The following is a 23,396-nucleotide window of genomic DNA, read 5'->3' as shown; positions in this document are numbered from 1 at the left end:
GCTGATTCTATTTTTGTACAGCCTTTAGGTTTTATATTAAAATCCTCCTTTCTTGCTTTTAACCTCTTTCTATAAGTCCCAGATCTAAACTCTGGATCTATATAGGGTATCATATCTTTCATTCATACAATAGCCCTTTGGATATTTGATATAGTTACTATGTCACTCATCCTCTTCTTTAGGCTAAATGCCCCCAGTTCCTTCAGTCATTCTGCTAATGAGGTGGTTTTCAGACCCTTTACTATGCTGGTCATTCTCTTCTAGACAAGCTTTACTTAGTCTTAAATGTGGCTTAGCACAAGTCCAGATGTGGTACAAAATAAAGTAGAACTCTTCCCCATATTGAACTACAAATTATATTTAGAATTAATCCAATAAAATGGAAGCTTTTTTTTTAGGGAACTCAAAGGTATTTTGATGGGAATTTATAATAAAATATTAATTTTGATAAGGAGGACATACTTATGGTTGAACTATATTTCTAGAATTTCAACACTATTTAGAAAATCGTTTAGCTCACTTAGGAGAAAAAGATGATTTTATTCCCAGAAATATGTTTTCAATTTTTGTAATTCCACATTAGTCTCTTTCCGATTTTTGGTTTTGTTTTTAATCAGGTTCTTGGTGATATTGTCATTAACTCTGTGCATGTGTGTGTGTGTGTGTGTGTGTGTGTGTGAGTGTGTGTGTGTGTGTGTGTGTATGAATGTACATTAAAAGTAGCCAATGGAATACATTTTTGGGCTGTGAAAGAACTGGCAGACACGATCGTTGAGCCACTGTCAGTGATATCCACAAGATCCTGGGAAACAGGACATGAGCCACAAGTCTGAAGAAGCACAACTGTAAAGATTTGCAAAAAAAAGTTAAGAGAACAGAGTTAAACTACAGGACATTGAGCTTGACTTGATTCCTGGGAAAATTCTAGAATAGATCATTAAAGAGATGTTTACTGAACCATCTGAACCAAGGAAGGGACACCAATGTTACAAAGAGCCAGCATCACTTCATCAAGAAGAGGTCATGTCAGACTAACCTCGTTTCCCTTTTTTTTTTCCACGGGATTTCTAAGCTAATAGATGAGAAGAATGTTGTGGATATAGCTTACATGGATTTGAGCAAAGTTTTTTTTTTTTTTAAATAAAGCATCGCACACTATTCTCATAGATACGGATGAGATCATAATATAATCACATGGACTTGTGATTAGTAGGATGACTGGATTCAAAGAGTTATTGTTAATGGTTCAATGTCAATGTGGAAGAAGTGTCTTCAGTAGAATACACTAGGGATTTGTGCTTAACACTGTACAGTTTAACATTTTTGATAAGTGTCTAAAGATAAAGGCAAATTTGGAGATGAAGTAAGGCTGAGTAGGCTAGCTATCAGCACTTGGCAGTTAAGATCCAAATGGATCTTGACAGGCTAGCACTGGGCTGAATAAGATGAAATTGAATAGGAATAAACGTAAAACCTTGTACTGGAGTACAAAAATTCAACTTCACATAAGATGAAGGAGGCATGGACAGATATCCACCATTCTTTAAAAGATCTGGAGGTTACAGCACACTGAAAGCTCAATATGAGTTAACAGCGTGATATTGCAGGGAAAAAAACATGCAAGCAAATGCCAGCTTGGGTTGCATTTAGGAGGGCATAGCTTCCAGAAAAAGGGAAGTGAACTAATCTGGAGTACCATGTTCACTTCTGAGTGCCATATGTTAAGGATGTTGATAAATTGTAGGGTGTTCAGAGGAAGAAAATAAGAGTGGTGAGACCAAATCATATGAGAATCCATTGAAGAAGCAGAGCGTATTTAGTATGAAGAAAAGAAGCGATAATTGTAATCAAGATTTTGAACGAGTGCCATGGAGGAGGAATTAATCTCATTCTCTCAGATTCTAGAGGACCAAATGAAGACTACCCAGTGGAAATTGCAAAGAGGCAAATTCAGGCTTGATTTCAGGAAAAGAAAAACAAGCAACTTCTTGACAATTACAGCTATTTCAAAGTGGAAGAGGTCTTCAGGCAGAGGCTAGAAGATCATTTGTTGGTTATGTTGTATGTATGACCTGGACAAATGCTTCCAAACTCTCAAATTCTGTGATTCTAGGAAATGCTAGGAATAGGGAGGCATCAGATAGAGTTTTTGTTGTCAAGAAGCTATTAGGGGAGAAGGAAGCTATGTGATAAAATAGATAATGCAAAAATAACATGCCAGTGCTAAATGGAAGGTACAGATAAGTGCTAAAGAAATGGAGATTGAGTTGTCACCATAAACTGAATTGATCCCTGAAGACTTCATGGAGGAAGTGAGATAATTTTTTTTCCTACTTCTCCACTGGGTTATTTCTTCTAATTGTATGATAGATAGGGGTCCTTTACAGGAGTCAGATTCGTGGATGAGACTAGTCATTGACTAATACTTGGCCAGTCAGTAACTCAGGCCCTACCTTTAGAGACCGATCAACTCCAAAGCACTTCTAGTACCCCCAGTCCTGCAAAGCGATAGAGAGAGAGAAAAAAAGAGATTCTTTAAAGGGAATTTATTTTCATACAGAAATACAAGGCATATGGTCCCCTGCAAGAAACAGGGGGAAATTACTCATGTGGAAAGATGAAAAAGGGCCAGCTGCCAAATGTAGTAAGATCAAGCTTTCATAAACATACAGTTGTGTTGACAGCATGTTTGACATGCCATCATTCAGAGGAAATTGCCAGGAAGCTGTGTACAGCTATGGTAGGGGTAGGTTAGTTTTAATGGTCTTGGTCCTGAACAGGAAAACAAAATGATTACACATATCTTCCTCTTCAGAAGATAAATGGGGGTCTGCAGGTACAGAATATTATATATTATGTCAGATATGGTGAATCTGTCAGATTGGTCGTATCAGGACCAATGGTTCAAAGACTCCATTTCAGAATCATAAGCTTTACATTGGTTGGAATTTAGGAATCTCTTTGAAAATAACTAAATAAATTAAGAAAATTTTTTGATTTTCTAGTATGTTTAAGTTACTGTGTTAGATACTGAGGAGGTATTAGGAGATTAACAAAACAGAATTTATGCTCTTACAGAACTTATAATGTAGTTGAGCAAATAAAACATTTAAATAAATAATTATAATACATGGTTAAAAAAGACACATGCATATTGCAAACCTATTCTATCTAGAATGTTCATCAATTCCACAAAAACACAATATTAAGTAAAAGATTATCACAGGAGTAAGGATTATAAGGATTATATTCACTATATATGCACATTCAATGATCATATGATGGTGGTAAGCTGACTAGTGCTACAAGGAGCTAACTTTGCCATGGCTCAGAATGGGAGTTGCACCATCTCCGATACTCTGATTTGCCTCTTGTATGATCTGCTAAATAGGTTATAGTGGAGATTTACAACATGTCTGTTCATTTGGCTGTTTGGGAAAATGGACACTGTTAGAAATATAGGTGTCAGAGTGAATAAGGCTAAGGTGGAGCCACCTACAGGACTTCACCCCTCAACAGTGCCTTCAAAGACAATGCAAGCATCTAAAAGCCAGTAGAGGGCTCTTGGTCATTGCTGGTTTTATCACTCCTGCAGACCAGCTACTTCCTTGGGTTGAGGGTTCTTTAGAAATTCTACTTCAAGAAAGAATGTTTGACTCCTTGGGTCAAGGCTCCTGAAACTGTGGGAAACCCACCCTCTTTTCTTTTATGCTATGAATGTTGATCAGACAGTCAACTGGTACTCATTAAGTGCTTACTTTGTGCCAGGTCCTATGCTATCCTATGTATTTAGCACGTGGAGGAAAGGATGAGAACATGCATAGGTGGGAGCCTTTCTATCTGATCTGGCTATGGCTTAGCAGAGCACAATTTGATGTGGCCTGGCACCAACCAACTATGACGTGAAAATGGTTCTTGCTCTTGCTAATTAGTACGTTCTGGCAAGTGTCTGGCTGAGCTTTTCTCCTGCTATTCCCATAATAGGTTGAGCTAGAAAGGTAGTCTCTGGCAATGGTGGTAAGCTCTTATTAGTTAATAAGTGGAGAAAGATAATTCTGCTTTTTAATTTAATGAGTCCAACATTTATTAAATACCAATATATGTAAAATGCTATACGTGGCACTAAGGATAGAAATACAAGAATGAAAGAATAAATAGTTGGTGCCTTCAAAAAGCTTGGATAAGGCTTAGCTGGGGAAATTTCATCTTTTAGGGAAGCTTGGCATTTCAGGAGGCAGATTTGAGGACAGAATGTACCCTGAGTATGGAGAACAGGTTGTATAGAGATACGGAGCTGGGGGATGTGAAGTTTAGGAAATAACTGGCTAATTAAAATAGGATGCAGAGTGTGCAGAAAGGAGACAAATCTCCAAAGATAGGTGGCAATCATATTGTGGAGAGTTTTAAGTGCCTAGGTAGGGGTTTGGATTTTATCCTGGAGGTAACAGCAAAATGCATTGAACATTTCTGAGGAGGGAAATATCTTGGCCAGACCTTTGTTTTCAGAATACTGATCTGGCAGGTACTTGGAGGATGCAATATAGAGGGAGAAGCTGAAGGTTGGGAGACCAGCTAGGAGATGATTGTAATAGTTGCTGGGAGAGGAGCTGAAGGCCATGGCCACACAAATGTTTCAGAAGCTGGATTTGGACAAATATTTGTCCTCATTACAACAATGACTTTTTAACTGCTTCATGCTGCTTTTCACTAGAGAGAAAGGGCCAGGACAGAAATTTGGAGAATATTTGTACTTTGTGGACAGGAAATAGATAATGATGTAGTCAAAAAAACTGAGAGTGTTCAAAGAGACAGATTGAAAAACTGAAGAGGGGGGCAGCTAGGTGGTGCAGTGAGTAGAGCACTGGCCCTGGAGTCAGGAGGACCTGAGTTCAAGTCCAGCCTCAGACACTTGACACATTTACTAGCAGTGTGACCTTGGGCAAGTCACTTAACCCTAATTACCCTGACTTCCCCCCTCCAAAAAGCAAACAGAAAAAAAATTAAAACTAAAAAAAAAGAAAAACTGAAAAGCAATGTAATGGAAACCAAAGGAGGGGATAATATACAGTAGGAAGGGCAGTCTTGGAGCTAGAGTTGTCCAGCAGGACAGGACTGGGCAAAGGCCCCATTAGTTAAGATGTCCTTAGAAAGAACAGTTTCAGAATCACAGAATCAGAGAACTGAAAGGGATTTTAACAGCTATGTGGTACAACTCATACACAAAAGGAATCCCCACCATATCATACCCAACAAATGATCATTCAGCTCTGATTAAAGACATCTGAGAAAGAGGAACTTCATTGGAGTGGTAGGATTGGAAGCCAGATTTAATAGTTGTAAGATTGGAACAGCAGATGAGGAAACAGAAACAACTTCTGAGTGTGGCTATGAAAGGGAGAAGAAGAATGGGATAATAACATATGGGGAATGCAAGGCCATATTAAATTATTTGTGGGGATGGAAAATAATCTCAGCTTGCTTATAGGAGACAGAGGAAGAATGGTTGAAAGGGCAATAAGTTGGGGGAGATGGCAAAGAACAGAATTAAAGGTAGAAGTGGAGTGGTTGGACTTGGAAAGGAGAAGGGCCATGTCTTTATCAGAGGCTATAGTAAAGGAAATAAAAATGAAGGATATCAGAAAATAAATTTTAAGCTATGCAATGGGAGAGAAGAGAGAAATCATGGCAGTCTCAATTTTCTCATTAAAGCAGGGGCAAAGTCCTACTCAAATCTTCTGGCAAATAAAATGAACAGGAATTAATATTTCAATGGGTCAATGATCTCATTCATCTGGATATTCCTTCTCCCAGTGCAGATCATTACCATCCATAACTTCTTAACATGTGTGATTCTTCTCTAAGTCTTTGCAAGAATCATCCATCAGAAGATTTACACAACATACTAGAGGCCTTCCTCTGGTGCTTTTAATATTTCATAAGCTTTCAATGTACTATTTGGACTGTCCATCCATTTCACCTTACTCTCAGTTAAGACAGGTGCACATTTTTTTTTGCATTTAAATCCTTTATGTTGTCTTTTATGTGACTTTACTCACTATAATACTTTAATATTCCAAAAGATTTGTGATTTTTATAGTGTGAATGTGCATTCTACTTTGGTAGCTTGCAAAATCCCACTGCTTATAGTTTCTGTGAGTTGCTATCTATGAGCAAAAAAAAAAATGTCATCACCTAAAGAAAGTTCCCCTTTTTGAAATTAGGATGGTTCTTAGTAGAGTAACCTAAATTCAATACTTAATTAGTAACTGGATCTTATACCTTTAAAGAGAGGAAAAAGTCTTATATTGACAAAAACATTAATAAAGGTCTTATAATGACAAAATTGGAAATGAAAGGGATGCTTATTTATTGTGGAATGGTTGAATAAATTGCGGTATAATAGAATATTATGGCGAAGAAATAATTTTCAAAGTCATATGTAAAACCATGTACAAACTAATGCAGAGCAAAATAAGAAAACCAGAATGATTTATACTATAACATCGATATTACAGAAACAAATTTTGAAGACATATATTGTATATATTATCTCATATGATCCTCACAACAACCCTGAGAAGTAGGTGCTGTTATTCTCTACACTGAGCCAGATAGTGGCTAAGTGACTTGCCTAGGGCCACATAGCTAGTAAGTATCTGAGGCTGGATTTGAATTCAGTTCTTCCTGACTTCTGGTCCAACTGTCTATGCACTGAGCCACCTGGCTATCTATGGAAATCTGCATAAAATGAAGAAGAATGAAATAAGCAAAACCAGAAGAGCCATATATACAGTAATGGCAACACTGCAAAAACAAATAACTAGAAACTAAGAACTCTGATCAATGCAGTGACCATCCATAATTCTAGAGGGTTTAGGATGAAGCCTACTACCCACCTCCAGATAGAGAGGTGGTGGATTCAGAGTATACAATCACACACACACACACACACACACACACACACACACACACACAGCCAGGGAAGGAATTGGTTTTACTTGACTATACATATTTGTTGTGAGGAATTTGTTTTTTGTTTTTACTTTTTCACCAAATAATATCAAAGAGAGAAATTAGATTTCTCTTAAATAAAAAAAAATTATTTTAAGAAGAAATTTAAAAATGAAAAAGAGCTTGCAATTTGTTGACATAGCTTTTGAGAACAGAGTGGCCTCTGTTGCACAAGGAGCCATTAATATAAGAATTCAGTGTAGAATAGAGAAACATATAGTGCATTATTTCAAAGGAAGAGAAAATAACCACTGGAACTACTATTCTGGATCTGAATTAGAAAAACAAGAAGAAAATGCTTGCTGAAGTAGAAATGATGGCAACCCTAGGGGAAGTGACTATTCTATTTCAATGTTTATGACAGAAAAGAGGGAAAAGACGCAATAGTCTGTTGTGCCCTTATGATTCGGGGAGATTGGATTAAAGACAGTTTGGAGAAAGGATGAATATGATATCAGGGCCTCAGATCATTCAAGGGAGGTTGGCCTAAGAGGGATGGGGAGATCTCAAAAATGAAATTCTGACAAAAGGAACATGAATTATTCCAAAGAACAATATGAAAGGGTAGCCATCTGTAAGGACAAATGTAAACACACATGGAATTCCTCAATCAACTGGCACAGAAGAAAAACCTCCCAAAATATGCAGAATTGTAAACAAAGACAAATAATGAAGGATGACTACAAAAGAGTCAGAATTGATATAGCACAAAAGTAGTTGGCTCAAGAGTGAATCTTAAAGACAAAAATATTTTGTTTTGTTTTCAATATAATGGGGGGAATGGTCAATGAGGACCTAGTCCTTAAAGAATGGCCATTTGTGCTCTTCCTGATGCATTATACAGAGCATGTATAATATTTTCTGCCTCCTGTCAAACCAACACATGCAACTTTGGGCAGCCAGTTTCTACCTGTGAGTAAACTAGGAGTCATGAGTGAGTATGTGATGATGAATCGTCTTTGGTTAGCTGAGGAGCAAGAAGGATTAATCACTCAAGAGACTCTTAGCCAGAACTAAATGTGTATACAACAGGCTCTCCTCTCTGGGAGTTTTTGAGTGAGGAGGACTACTTGCCACAAGATACCTGGTGGGGGAGCTGTTTCCCCATCAGTTGCCATGAGCACATGAGGTTTCTTTTGTATTTATTTTTTCTTGATCCTGTATCTGGAGACTGGATGGAACAGGTTATGACCTTGTGAGCTTTGAAAGGAAGAGCTATCAGAGAGAGACCTTCAGAAGAGTCAGTAACATAGATCGCTGGAACTGACCGCAAGTATAGATAAGTCCATTAAAGAATCAGCCCCGAGGAGCAACCTGATTGACCTAATCAATCAACCCATCAATAAATATTTATTAAGTGCCTACTATGTGCCAAGTATTGTACTAAGCAGTAGGGATACAAAAGGAAGCAAAAGACAGTTCCTGACCTCAAGGACCTTAAAATCTAATGGGGAAGATAACAGGCAAATATATATGTATATATATGCATATATATGTAAGTATGTATGTATCAACCTATATGCAGGAAAAATAGGAAGTAATTAGTAGAGGGAAGGCTGTTTAATCGCTGTTATAAGGACCACACCAGATAGAAGGTTATAGAAGATAGTGTTACAAAGTGTAGTAATCCCTTAGTGTTACTAGATAATAGAACTCTGAGGGGACAAACAATTAGCCTCCCTCTGCAGACTAAACTTGAAAATGATGCTATGATTAAGTTATAATGGAGAAAAGAAGGTAAAAGCAGGGATACTTCTGCAGCTTATCGTGGGTAAGCTAGTGACAATACATGGTAGAAAGAAGGTAGAGTTATTGAATTCTGAGTCTGTTTATGCTACCAATAAAAAGTGGTCTTAAATTTGGAAAGATAGAATAAAAATTGATTATAAAGAAGTGAAACAGCATAAACTACTAAGAATATATATCTATATCACACACATACACACATTAATTAATGGATTAATGTCAACAGAATTAGGCAAATTGCATCTCATGATTGGGCTAGAGCTGATCCACTGTCAATAACCTTTGAATATTCATGAAGAATGGTTTAGACCTGCATGAGTGGGGAACCTGCAGCCTCCAGTCCACAAGTGGCCTTCTAGGTCCTCAGGTGTGGCCTTTTGACTGAGTCCTTTTGTTAAGGGGGTTTGTTCTGTGAAGTTTGGATTCATTGTCTTCCTACTTCTACATCTAAGTTAAAAATAAAACTCTTCAGCATAGCATTTAAAATCCTCCACAAGCTAATTTTTTCTTTTTTTTTTTGCAGCCTTCTGAATCCAAGTCCAGTACTCTATCCACTACAACGATATGTGGAGGCTACAGAGAGGCAGATTTAATTTCAACATATGGACAACCTTACTAATGTTTAGCATTTCTCAAAAGTAGAACTTGCTGCTTTAGAGAGGTAATGAGTTCTATATCCTGAAGGTTTTCAAATGGAGACACTAAAACAATAGTAACATTAAAAAAAGATTTGGGAAACACTTCCAGATCGTGCAGTGTCATGATGTCATCCTTATTGATATCAATTATCATTACATCACACAGTCAGGGCAGAAATTATAGAAAATTACGCTGTCATCACATTGCCCTATAACAGTTCTTTTTTGGAAGAAATCCTGAAAAAAGCCTTCTAGATTTTTCACTTCACTGCTTTTTGCTAAAGTATACTTGAATTTTTTGTTGAAGTTTTAACTGAAATCAAGGTCAAGTTATTTATATTTTTTAATTCTTTACACTAGATACATGAGATCTTATTATGGTCATTTCAATTCAGTAAGTATTTATTTGCGTTTAGCACTGTGATAAGGATATGTGATTCTAACTGTAAAAAAAATAGAGTTGTCATGATAAATTCATTGGAGGATCTTCTAATCAAAGTAACAGCTCAAAACTAATCTTGCATCTTATTCTTTTTATTTTTTATGATGGAACAAGTCAAGTGATAGAGAAGTCTTACATAAGTTTTATAGATGGATTTTTTAATTTTTTAGTCAAAATATTATTTTTTTTTTCAGCGTAAGGAACTTCCAGTGATGGAAACTCCCCCTATCAAAGCAGATCAGCAAGTCATTTGTAAGCTAGAGACTTAAATAATTGGCCGAGGCACTAACTTAAGTAATTTATCCCTGGTTGCACTGATAGGATGTTTTAGGGGGAGGATTTGAATCCCTAAGCACAAGACCAGCCCTTGCTAATTTTGACTTTCTGTTTATTTAATAATAAAATGAAATATTATGATAAATAGGAATTGGATAACAAAAAAATTTTAAATTCATACTTCCTTTCAAGTAGGCAAATGGGGATACCTGGGCAAATACACTATTTAAAAATTCAGTGAACTGAAAAATGCTTTTCAACATCCACATCACAAAATTATTTGAGATCATTAGCTCAGAAAATGTTGATTAATCTGAAACCATATCTTTTTTCTTCCCCAGGTTTTACACTATAACCTTGAAGTGATACAGTATCTTACAAAATCTCTGAAAGTCATGGTCAAATGTATACATGCAATGAGAAATTGATTTATTCATTGCTTCACAATGAAAGGAGATCTAAGAAAGCCTTTGAAATGTTATATAACAACATGAGGCCAGTTTTTAAGCAGAGGAAAAAGATTTTTTAATAGAAAAATTGAGGAAAAACAATAGAAGTTAAAATGATACACCTATAAGTAAAAGTGGTTAGAAGTTTGCAGTACTGGCTATCTATACTATAGTAATAACAAGAGAGAGAGAGAATGAAATTTTCAACATTCACATTCAAATCTTTCAAGAAATTTATTGTAAAATAAAGATACTGAAATATATTCTTTTGTTCCTTTAAGCAATTCTAAAGAAATCAAACAGTGTGCATTTTATTAACTGACAAAGTTCCTTCCAACATTACTATTCTATAACTGAAATGACCCACTATGGTTTTGTAAAACTTGAGATCTTTTGATAGTTTTCTGAGATTCAGTTTTCCTATTAATGACCTAAATTGTATATCTTCATAAATATTTTATTTGGCTTAATTGCATCCTCAAAATTATACAGTTAAATAAGTAATTGCTAAAAACTGTCTAAACAAAAACTAAAAATTGATCCAAAATCTCTATAAAGCTAAGGTTGAAAAAAAATAAAAATTCAAACATACTATTCAAGGTGATAAAATGTATAACAACTATCTTAATTTGTGGATATACTCACCAAATCTCAAATTAACAATATATTTTCCCCTCATATTGGCTTATATGGTATGTGGAAACATTCCATTGACCTAAAAATAAAATAAAAATAATACTAATAAAATAGGTCATTGTGTGCTTCCTGGAGAATGCATATTTGGCAATGATTTCTACAAATACCCTGGCCTAGGGTTTAAGCAAATGATTTTTCCAGTTCATAAATGCTGGATTATGGTTAACCTTATTTTAGGTTCATTAACACTTTAGTGAGCATTTTAATAATTTTATGTGTTAATGTTTCCAAAATCCCTGCTTCATTGTTTTATAATTATATTTGACAAAGCATGCCTATATCATTCTGACATTTAATTTTTCCTTCTTCCTCTTCTTTCTTCTTAAATGAACTTCATGTATAAATTTCAAAACCTGAGTAGAAAATATATAAAGCCTCTTTCTGCTCACTTAACAGTTCTTGACTATAATATATACTCTTGTTACTTACTCGAAAGATTTTAAAAAGTATCTAATAAGTCTAAATCTTGCTGTGAAGATGTCAAATGAGGGTAGATTTAGATGCGTATAATGTCAGTTCCTTTATTTTTTATATTTATTTCAATTTACTTTGAAAAGTTATATTTATATAAACCTTAAATAAATATCCCATATTCAGATCTTTTTAGTTGCAGGATAGGGTGTCTAGAAATCTCCCTATGCTGTATTGCGCAAGGGAGTTTGGATTTATTCTATTTCACCCTATAGGGGAGAACCAGGAGCAATGGGTAGAAGCTGCAATGGTGAAAATTTAGGTTTGATGTTAGGAAAAAAATACTTCTTAGCAATTTGAGTTACACCAAAGTGTAAAGTGATGTCTTGGGAGATGCTAGGTTCCCCTTCAGGAATGCCTTCAAGCAGAGGATGGCTCACAACGTGGTGGATTTATTATCTGGAGATTCCTCTAGACTGTGGATTAAACTAAGATGGGTACTGATTTCTAATATTCTATGATTCTGTGGGTTTCTGTTGTTACCTTTTTATTCTAGAAGTAACAGATGCATTTTTAATTCTTGTATTTATCTATTCAATTCCCAAATGAGAAGCAAAATTTCTGAAGCAAATGACATCTTATCTGCAGCAGCACATAATATTTTTGTTATTTAAAACTGTAGTGGTATACAGTTGATCTTGCACAGAACATGAAGGAGTGAAGGCATTCCATGTAATCAAGGTCAACAGATGAAAATGAACACTCAAAATTATCCACAACTCGAATCAATGTGAGTTTTAAAACCTTGAAACAGTCTGGAAATGGCTGGTTTTCAAAATAGTTTTGGAATGGCTGATTTACTGAAAATGTCTCTTTGAACACACACACACACACACACACACACACACACACACACACATTCACTCACTCACAGAACACATAAAAAAGAAAGAACATACTATACCCTGAAGCTGCAGTATTTTTCTATTGCCCAAAGAAGAAACTTCATTTATTATTGGTACTTTGCCAAAAAACAGATCTTGCTACTGGTGATGTGAATTTCATTTTCAGCAAGTTCAGCCTAGACCAGACAAAGATGAGTATCTTCTACTTTTTTTTTCCTTAGAAGAAACCAGTTCACCCTTCCAGCAAAAGTTTCTGTGTTCTAATGTGAAAGACTGGAAATCAGCAACTACTAGTCCTTGTTTATATTAAGTAAACATTCAGCTACAAGGCATTTAACAATCATTGTGCAGTCTGATACTTACAAATATGTCTTGTTGCACAGAACATGTTATTTAATTGCTTCTACTTCCAGAAATATTCATGGGGTCAGGTTTTAAAATTCCACGAGACATGCAGGCTTCTCCTTTGTCTTTCTCTTAACAATACTTTCTTTTCTCTCTGAGTACCTTCTTGGGCACTCTAGGCTACTGCATGAATCCTCTGTTTTACCCACACACAACACACATGCCTATATTCTTCTGTATCTATGCAAAATGAGGCTCTATTGAATATGAAAAGTAGTTCTGCAGGACTATGACACATCACCGATAAAAGGACTTTGATCTAACATGGTCAGAGCAGCTGAAATGGTCAGATTATCAGAAGCAATAGATATTTTTGTCAGATATTTTATGAGTAATATTTTATATCTTCTAGTTATATAAATTGTGTATCTAAATTTTAAACTGTTCTTTGAAAAGATAGTAAAGCTCACTTCATAAGGTGCCATGAGGTGCCTACTGCCACCCCAACTTCTCATTACACATCACAGAATACTAAGAGACCTTGTAAAATTAGCTGGTCAATTACTTAAAATGTGGGCTTTAACGTATTTAGTGTTATCTCAGGTTTCTTAGAATGTATATAATCATTATGTTTCAGTCATTGAAACATCAAAAATTTATGTCTTAAATTTTATATTAAAATTTGAAAATACTTTGCAAAAAAGAAGCAAACTTCTTAGATGCAAATATTTGAGCATTGAATTATTTCCAAGAAAAATCTAAAATTAAATATATGAGCATGTTTTATGAAGATCATAGGACCTTAGTTTTATAAAAGAACTTAAGAGTTACCTGGTCTAATCTCATATTCAAAGGAGGAATCCTCAAATCATAGAATATTAGCACTTTTCACTAATTAGGATACTCACCATTTAGAGGGGACTTTAGGGATAATATAGTCTAATCTCAATTTAAAGGTAAGAAAATAAATATGGAGAGAGAAATTGTATTTGTCTAAGGTCACATGGCTGATGAATGTTATAGATTGGACTGCTCCACAAATCTCTTGGTTCTCATTTGGTGGCTATCCCACCACTATAACATATAAATTGATAGGCTTGCCAATCTGGCCTTTTCATGAATACATTCAGTGACAGGATGTTCATTTGGAAGGCAGCCATTCCATGTTTTTGATATCTCCTATGTTTAGAGTTCTTCCTTACTCTGAACTAAAGTCGGCCTGCTGAAAAATCATTCCATTAGCTCTAGTTCTGCCTTCTGTAGCTATAACATGTTGTCTATACTTTCTTCCATTTGCAAACCGTTCAAATATTTGAAGAATTTCCTTTCAGTCCTCTCTCATTCAGCTGAATCGTCACCACTTCTTTCAATTGTTCCTCATGTTTCTTATCTTCCAAACATTTAAACAATTTGTTTGCCTTCTTCTATGTGCTCTCTGTTTGGGTAATGTCTCAAAATGTGATACCTAGAAATGAAGCTAGTATTCCTAGAGAAGTCTCTCAGCGTTAATGCTGCCTGGATCTGGACACTCTATTTCTCAGAACTACGTAATAATGGGAAGAACAGTAGATTTGATCTGAGTCTTAGTTTTGGCTTCATCTAGGCTGTTAAAATGATTGTCTCCTCCACTAAACCTATTGCTCTTGTCAACTTCCCTGTTTTTTGTTGGTGGCACCGCCATTCTCCCAGCTTCGTAAATTTTGAAACTTTCCTCTTTCTTATACTCTTCCTTCAATCAGTTGACAAATCTTGGCTGTTCTATTTCTAATGTCCTTGGCTTCTCACACAGAGGCTCTCCTTATTCAGATCATTTCTTACTGCTTGCACAGGCATTTATAATCTCTCATCTGGACTATTACAATAGCTTTCTACTGATCCCTGTGCTTCTAGCCCTAACTTAGCTGCTAAAATAGCATTCCTAGACTTTTGGTTAAATGGAAGTGTGAAGCCATAATAAATCTCAGATACCTAATATTTATCACAAGAATAGAAGCAGAATTGTCCAACATTTTTAACAGGGCCAACAGGGAAAAGATAGGGTAACCAAAAAGAATAGCCTCTCAGAAATTGGAAAGGGACAACAAAAACAAATAATTGAGCACAACGATCTAATACAGTGAATAAATATTATGAGTTAAAAGAAAAAGAAGAATAGATGCCATGAGGGGAAAAAATGACCACAGAAACAAAGTTGGAATTTTTACAAGACCCATCAAATTGGGAATAAACAATGTAGGGGTAATACAGAAGGAACCGGGGTTGGTAAAAAATGGATTTAACACTAGCAGAGAGAGAGTCCTGTCCTCAGGAAAAAGAAAAAAAGGAACAAGATAAAATAATATTGAAACTTAAAAGTGTGTAGTGATCTGAAAAAAATTAAATTAAGAAATCGAATTAATGAGAAATAGAATTATTCTGTTATGTCATTGTGTTGGCTGTGAAAGAGCAGCCGAAATTAAGAAGGTACAATCCAAAGAAAGGAAAGACAGTTGATGGTTTGGTCAAACTGCTTTTGTTTACTTCACCCTATTTTACTTAATAGACTGGGGAAAAGTCCCTACTTTGAATCTCACAAAGCACAGTGGAAATCACCTAAATTCCCTGAGAGATGCAATAAGGAATGTCTCACTCAAAGTCACATTCAAACTACCCGAAATAATCCTACCATATCAAGATGATAGGAACACTGATTATATAGATCAGAGGTCTGAGGGATAGGGGTGCAGGGAGTTGGATGTGGGTAGATAGACCATGCAGCTATGGGCAGTGATGGCTGGGACAAGAGACCACCTTCTGGAGAAGTTGCATTTGGTTTCCTTGGGGCTCCAGGAAGCTTGGAGGCTTGTATTGTAGTTTCACTCAAATTTTGGATCATCAGTGTGGGTGTTCCTGGTTCCGTTTTGCCTACACTGAGACTAAGTTTCTACTGCAGCAGTGGGCCATTCTTTCATGATCAAATAGCAAAGTGGGCTTAGCATGGCCCACTTTTCAGGGGTAACTTGGCCAATTAGCTTCTTTCTTTTTTTTCTTATTTTTTAATTTAATTTTTTTTAATTTTTAGTTTACAACACTCAGTTCTACATAATTTTGAGTTCCAGATTTTCTTCCCTCCCTCCCCCCCCGCCCTCCCCAAGACGGCATGGAATCCCATATAACTTCCCCGTATAACTTCACATTGAATTAATTTACACACTAGTCAAGTTATGGAGAAGAATTATGACCAATGAAATGTATCATGAGAAAGAAGAAACAGGACCAAAAAACAAAACCAAACAAAAAAACAACCCAAAAACAAAAACAAAAGAGGGAAAAAAAAGGGGGGGGAAAGGCTAGCATGAAGTATGCCTCAATCTGCATTCATACTTCATAGTTCTTTCTCTGGATGTAGATAGTATTCTCCATTGCGAGTCCTTTGGAGTTGAATTAGCTTCTTTCTTGATGTAATAGGTGATCAAGGTTGCTTGTAAAAAATAGCTGAATATATTGATGTCACACCACGGGGTAATTCATGATAAACAGATCTGGTCATCTTGACCAGTACAAAAATGTCATCTGGTCGAGGTAGCCATGCCGGCTCATCACAAGTATTAGGCTGTTTTCAAGTTGTTTGCATATTCATGTTCCTAGAATGTGCATATTCATTACAAATTCATGAGGGAGCTACTTATGTCAAGTGCAACTATGTCAAACAACAAAAGAAGCAGAACAAGCAATCAGTTAAAAGGATGAAAGGATAAGTCACCCAGAAAAAAGCTTGCCTCCTTATAAGCAAAGATGACAGAGGTGTGCGGGACAAAAAAATGCAAGAGATAATTTAAGAGCCATCAGGTTCCCTGAAAAAATCTTTCAGCCTGTCATAGGAAATTATACAGCAAAATTTCCCAGAATCATTGGAGTCAAGACAAGCCAGAGATGAGGAGAATTGATTGAATATCATCATTAGGTGTTAATGTTAGATTCAATACCTCCAGACACATAGTTGTCAAACTCTAGAGTAACAGTGACAGAGAAATGATCTTATGAATAGCTAAGAAGAAAACTATTACAAATTAAGGAATAACAATTAAAACATACAAAATTATTTATCCAATGTGAAAATGTTTGAAAAACTAGAATATGATATGGAGATTTTAGGGAAATTTTGTTTCACTCAAGCTTTACTGTCCAGATAAACTATCCGTACTATAGCAAAGTGTGTGTGTATGTGTACACCCTGAAGTTTTGCATGAAATTTAGAGGAATTATGGAGAGTTAGCAAAAAAAAATGGCAAGGATTATAATGAAGTCTTAAGGGGTAGCAAGTAAGACTTGGAAGAAGACATCAGATTGGAAGGAGTGCTGGTATGGTTAAATCTTTCTCCTCTGAAGCCACCATATGGGAACATGAAGGCAACAGCAGTTTGAATCCAGCAACAAATACCTCAATACTCCTACAGTGGGAAAGCAAGGCAGCAGCAAGTTTATCTTGATTGGTAATTAAAGGTCTCCAGAGTTTAGGGGAATAAGAAAGAATAAGTGAACAATATAAACATAGTTGCTAATGGGGTTAATAAATATAGTTAATAATGGGATATGTAGAGGTACAATGGATAGAGATGGCTTTAAAATTAGGAAGACCTGGGTTCAAGGTCCGTCTTAGATATATACAGGTTGTGTGACTCTGGGAAAGTCACTTAAACTCTCAGTGTTCTGGGAGACTGAATTTCTATAGGGTGTTTGTAAAATCTGGACACATATGTAAAAATGCATATTTTCAAGAAATGAAAAGGATGAAATTTTCAACCACATTTTATTTAATTGGAATATTAACAAATAACATCTTCAATATGATTTCCATCATTTTTGATGCAAAGGTTGATCTGCTTTGCAAGATTCATGTGAAGTCAATGCCATAACTCCACATAGCTGTCAATTGTCCTATGTGTCCAGACTTTAGGGACACTGCATTGCAGAGAAGAGCCAATTCAAATTGATAGAAAGAATTTTCTCCACTGGGAGTTCCCTATAGCAATAAAATCACAGGTCTAGTCCTTATCCCAACAGTTAATCAGACTACAAGTAAAGAGAGAACATAAGAAAAGGAATTCCTTGATTGGGAGCATTGCAAATGATGAATAAACTAGGTGGAGGGAGAGAGATAATAAGAATGCAGGAGGGGAATGTAATGTTCTAAAGCAGTATTGTGACAAATATACCATGGACTTATCCCTACTTCATTTCCTTAGGTCTGCTCTCCCCTGCCCCCCAGCCAAATCCTCCGTTCCTTGGGACAGCCTCATTGCCTCTATTAGTAGAGAAGATACTGAGTAACATATTTTTCCTGTTCATCCACCCTTAGTGAAGTGAGAGAGGACTTAAGAAGATGTAGTTTGGTGTCAAGGTGAGACATATATAGAAAAGACAAAGAATAAGGGGTGAATATGGAGACAGAAGGGTAGGTACCATCAGTAGAATTTTAGGTGACCATATGTAATATCTTGAGTAGCCTTCTATGGCATACTGCCATGCTGTCATTGAACAGCCAATTTACTTTAATTCAGTAAACATTTAGTAAGTACCTACTATGTGCTATAGGTACTATGCTAAGTGCTGGGTATAAAAAAAGGCAGAAGAGAGTCCCTGCTCCCCCAAACCTTACAATCAGATACAATATCATCCATTTATATTCACCAAGGGGGATATTATAGATATGAGCATTTGTGTGAGAGCCCAAGTCCATCCCTATTTTGTGTATAACTGTTGTCTCCGCTTGGAGGTCAGGCAATTAGATTTGAACACTAAAGATGTCGGGTGGCACAGTGGATAGAGTGCTGGGCCTAGAGTCAGGAAGTCATCTTCCTGAGTTCAAATCTGGCCTCAGACACTTACTAGCTGTATGACCCTGGGCAAAACACTTAATCCTGTTTGCCTCAGTTTCCTCATCTGTAAAATGAGCTGGAGAAGGAAATGGCAAACCAATCCAGTATCTTTGCCAAGAAAACTCCAAATTGGGTCATGAAGTTGGACATGACTGAAACAAATGAACAACCGTAGATATCCTGGGCCTGATGTCAGACACTTAAGTATAAGTATTGATTGGAATTTAGTGCCTGCAAAGATGTTTTTTTTAGTGGTTCACACATTGGGGGAGGGACACATATTTTAGGACATTGCATCTGTCCACTGATTGCAAATTCCGAGACGGTGGATGATAATGAAGTTGAACCTAATAAAGAATAATGTCCAAAGGAGCTGATGTTAACTGAATCACTGGACAGTTTGCATACAGAATCCTGTGAGCTGCATTAGTTACTCTCTATTCTTTAATCAGTTCTTAGTTGGTTAGCTAGAAGAGTGTTTCAGAACCTGCTGGAAGGTTGGATGCAACCAAAAACTGGACTGCACATATACACATTTCTAAATAAAAGAAGGAATGTGGGCAACTATGCCTACCTAGTCTAATTCATCCTAGGTGGGCATGGCCAAGCCCTCCAAAAGTTATCTAGTAGAACAGGGGTATTCCATCCTATAAGAAATAGTCATCTCCTGACATGCTAAATGAAGAAGTCCTGGGGTGGGGGCAGCGCTCAAAAGCCCTGAATCACTCTGTCCTGACAGTGGGGAGTTTAGTATCAACCAGCTTCCAATCAGGAATCTTCTCTCAGCCTCCTAGTATGAACCAGCCAGTCTCCAAGACTAGGCTCCTAACTTCCTTCCCCCAGTTCCTAGTCCTGATAGATCTAGATAAGAATTCTATATTTAAAAAAAAACCTACCTGACTTTGTTGGTCTGGAAGAGGGTCCTCTTCTCCCGCAAGGACTCTAGCATAGTGCTCAATTCTACCTGGGAACCCAGAAGATATTATCTGATTTCATTATTCTCTTTGACTGCCCCTCTTTTTGTGAATATCTCCCTATGATAAAGCTGACTGTATTTCTTGAAGTATAATTTTAAAAATCTAAAGGAAATGATTGGTCACAAACACAAGTCAGGAAAGTTATTTCTTCCAGGTAAAGAGCTATCTTTGTATGGAAGGGAGATGGAGTTCATGTTGGTTGACAAAGAAACAAAAATAGTGTTGCTATGGGGAGGATTATCTGAGAATGAATAGTATTGAAATCAGTAAAAAAAAGTAGGGACTGAAATATTAATTCCTTCTAGCTCAAAATTTATGATGCTATGATCTTATGTTTCATCATCAATCCTTTGGATTTAATTAATTTGAATTCTGATGACTTTGAGTATTATTTTCTCTCATAACACTGTGGTTATTGTTCTCATGGTTTTGTATGATCTCTTTGTTCCACTTTCCTCTTCATCTCACAAATCTTCTCAAGTTTCTCTGAATTCCTTGTATTTATAATTTCTTATAGTTCAAAAAAACAAACACTAATATAGTCAAAGAGAGGGGTAAAAGGAAGAGAAACAGGAGACACCAAGAAAAGGATGCATCCAGGGTAGTGGACTTTGGTTGCACTGTGTCTTCAAGTTTCTTTCAGAAATGGAGATATCATCAAAAGTCCTAGTGTTTCTTTTACACCAGAACAACTTCCTGAAGTCTTAGAAGGTCATAGGTTTGATGGAGGCTAGGATGGGGAATGGAGATCTGACTGAGACCTTTGATGTTAGTTTTTCCATTGTTTATGCCACAAGCATAGAGGTTCTAGGCATTGGCTGGGGCGGGCCCAGATGAACCAAAAAGTGAGTATGAGGGTCTAGAAGTTTCTACAAAATGACAAGATGGGGCTGGTAACTTGGAACAAGGGAAATTCCCAATGTCTAGAGCAGAGGTAGAAATAGAGGTCTCTTTGGAGAGCTCCTCCCAGATCTTCCATTTAAGGAAGGGGCCCAGGGCAGTCATCTCATCATTTCCTTCTTGGCTGAACTCCTAGACTTTATTATTCCCCTGCAACAGGTACCCTTCCTCTTTTCCATCCCCCCTCCCACTTTCAGCTTCCTTTTATTTGTTATCTTCCTGCGTTAGAGTGTAAGCTCCTTGAGGGCAGGAACTGTCTTTTGCCTTTCTTTTTATCCCTAGTACTCAGCACAGTACCTGACACATAATTGGTGAATAATAAATGTTTATTGACTTTTTTATTGACTATTTTTTTATTGTTTATTGACTGGCATTTGTGATTCCAGTAGCATAAGGATCTTCCTATGAGGAAAATCTACCCATTCGGATCAGCACCTACTCTGCAATTTTTAATCTTAGCAGAATTTTCTGGAGCACTGAGAAGTTGCTTCCTTGGGTTAGGAATTCTTTTCATCATTTATCTGAAAGGCACAATTATTTAACAATTGCACACTTTACAAATACGGAGCTTAGAATTGTGCTATACTTTATAAATCACAGAATAACAGAATTTTAGAGATAGAACCTCAGAGACCCCCTAGTCCAACTTATACCTGAAATAGTTCCCTCCACAACAGATTGTAAAACTGGTCATCTAACCTGGAAGAACTTCAGTGAGGGGGAGCCTTCTAAATCTAGAGGCAGCCCATTTCACTCCTGCTTAGCTCTTATTGTTAGGGAATGTTTACCTTCATGGTTTCACCAATCCTAAGTTTGCCTTTGGAACTTCCTACCTGGGGGAGCTAGGTGGCTCAGTGAGTAGAGCACCGGCCCTGGAGTCAGGAGGACCTGAGTTCAAATCCAGCCTCGGACACTTGACACATACTAGCTGTGTGACCCTGGGAAAGTCACTTAACCCCAATTGCCTGGCCCTCCCCCCCTCCAAAAAAAAGAAAGGAACTTCATACCTTCATACCTCCTCATTTTCCTCTGAGAGCCAACAAAATACATATAATCAATCCCCGTTCCCCTCAATTACTTGAAGACAGCTGTCATGTCATCTGTAAGTCTTTTCTTCCCTTGGCTTACCATCCTTGATTCCTTCAATCAATCCAAAAGTCAAATCCTGACTAGACTCAGGACTTATACTGATGTAATCTGACTCCAGAACTTCATCAACCATACCATTCTGAGTCTTGAGGAATGAAGGACTTTAGATTTTCCCCTATACAATATATAAGGGAAGTACGTTCTAACTTAACACATCCTTTACAATACCACACATAGGCATATTTTTCACACATTTAATGGCACAAAATAATAAATATCATAAACATACTAAAATACAAGCAAAAGTAATGATTTTTAGCAACAAAAAGTTGGCTTTTATCACACTTACCCTATCATGAGGCAGGTGGCAGATAGCATTGTCACTTTCTCCTTTAATTGAGATACATTTAAAGGCTGTCTCCAGCTCCCATGGTAATCATGGCATAAGTGACACTCGACTCCTATTACCTCACAACTCTAGTGTTCTCTCTCTTCGCCAGAGGCTCCTGACTGTTTCAGCTCCGCAGATTTTCTGGCCAACAAGAAAGAATGAACACCTGTTCGATACAGTTCCTGTTTTCTTCTCTGTTTCAGAGATCTAAAATGACTATGCCATATACCACTATTTTAAAATATGTTTACAATGTCTAGCCAGTATATCCCCTAGGGTATGTGAATCAGGGTGATTGATCACAAATTACCCCTTGAGGGTTCCCTCATCACCCAATGATGAAACAGAGGTGCAATAAAAAGAACAAGGAATAAAGAACATTGAATTTGGAGTCAGAGGATGGAGATGAATCCTACCTCTGCTAGTACCACCTGAGTGACCTTAGGCTGGGCCTTACTTTCCTCATTTGTAAAAGAAAAAGGTGATGCTACATAACTGCAGTGTCAAACCACTAAACTATATATAAAGTTCTCCATGGGCCACATATTTACTAAGAAAACCACATGGTAATATTATCTTTGTTGTGACGTATTTTTATTTATTTTGTTAAATATTTCCCAATTACATTTTAATCTGGTTCAGGCCAGTACTGGGGAGTGTAATGGGCCCTATTATGGCCTGTAGACACTGCAACTGACTCCTCTGTATTAGATGACTATTCTAGCTCTACATTTATGAAACTATGATTTTCAAGGTCTCTTCCAGTTCTAGATCCTTTGATATTATGCCTCTAGGAAGCAGCCTAAAGGGTGTAGCTCTAGTGGTTGGTACCCAGGGCTATAAAAACTCTCAAGACTCTTATGAGTATAAGAAGTCAGAAAATTCCTTGTCACAAAGGCACAGAGGGTGGGACAATCTTTTGCCCTTTTCACCTGTATTCTTAAGCCTATATTTCTGCAATATTGCGACTTGTTTTCTCCATTCAATGCTATTCTAGGCATTCCTTTTAACCTGAATCTACCTCTACAAAAAGATCTGGGGGATGAAGAGAATTTAAGAGAAAGGGAGAATGGAATTCCAATATAATTAACTGGGTCTGTCCCTGACCCCATGGATGGTACTGTCTCTTATTTACCTAGAACATTTTGGCCTTTAGAGCTGGAGTTAATTAGCAAGCTCACTCTTGTTTCATAACCATAGGATTTGCCTGGGTAATTTATTCAAATAATTCTTTCTTTTACTGCAGCATGCAAACAAAGCTG

At 36.7% G+C, this 23,396-nt stretch overlaps 1 protein-coding gene across 3 annotated transcripts in view; it reads right to left on the bottom strand.

The window, feature by feature from the left end:
* The window catches only part of RGS13 (regulator of G protein signaling 13), a 47,122-nt gene extending 24,883 nt beyond the window's left edge, over positions 1-22,239 (bottom strand). The window contains exons 1-3 of one of the 3 annotated variants that reach the window (XM_036756789.1): positions 22,093-22,239; positions 19,674-19,741; positions 11,208-11,277 (exon numbers count right to left, since the gene is read on the bottom strand). The gene's annotated coding sequence lies outside the window, so the exon portion shown is untranslated. Of the gene's footprint in view, positions 1-11,207; positions 11,278-12,937; positions 13,118-19,673; positions 19,742-22,092 lie in introns of those variants that run through there. The other 2 variants (XM_036756788.1, XM_036756787.1) reach the window with 2 other exon arrangements.
* Positions 22,240-23,396: the final 1,157 nt, after the last annotated feature.

Source organism: Trichosurus vulpecula, chromosome 4 (assembly GCF_011100635.1).
Source record: "Trichosurus vulpecula isolate mTriVul1 chromosome 4, mTriVul1.pri, whole genome shotgun sequence".
In the NCBI taxonomy this organism is placed as follows: domain Eukaryota; kingdom Metazoa; phylum Chordata; class Mammalia; order Diprotodontia; family Phalangeridae; genus Trichosurus; species Trichosurus vulpecula.
This window is presented reverse-complemented; position numbering and strand designations above follow the sequence as displayed.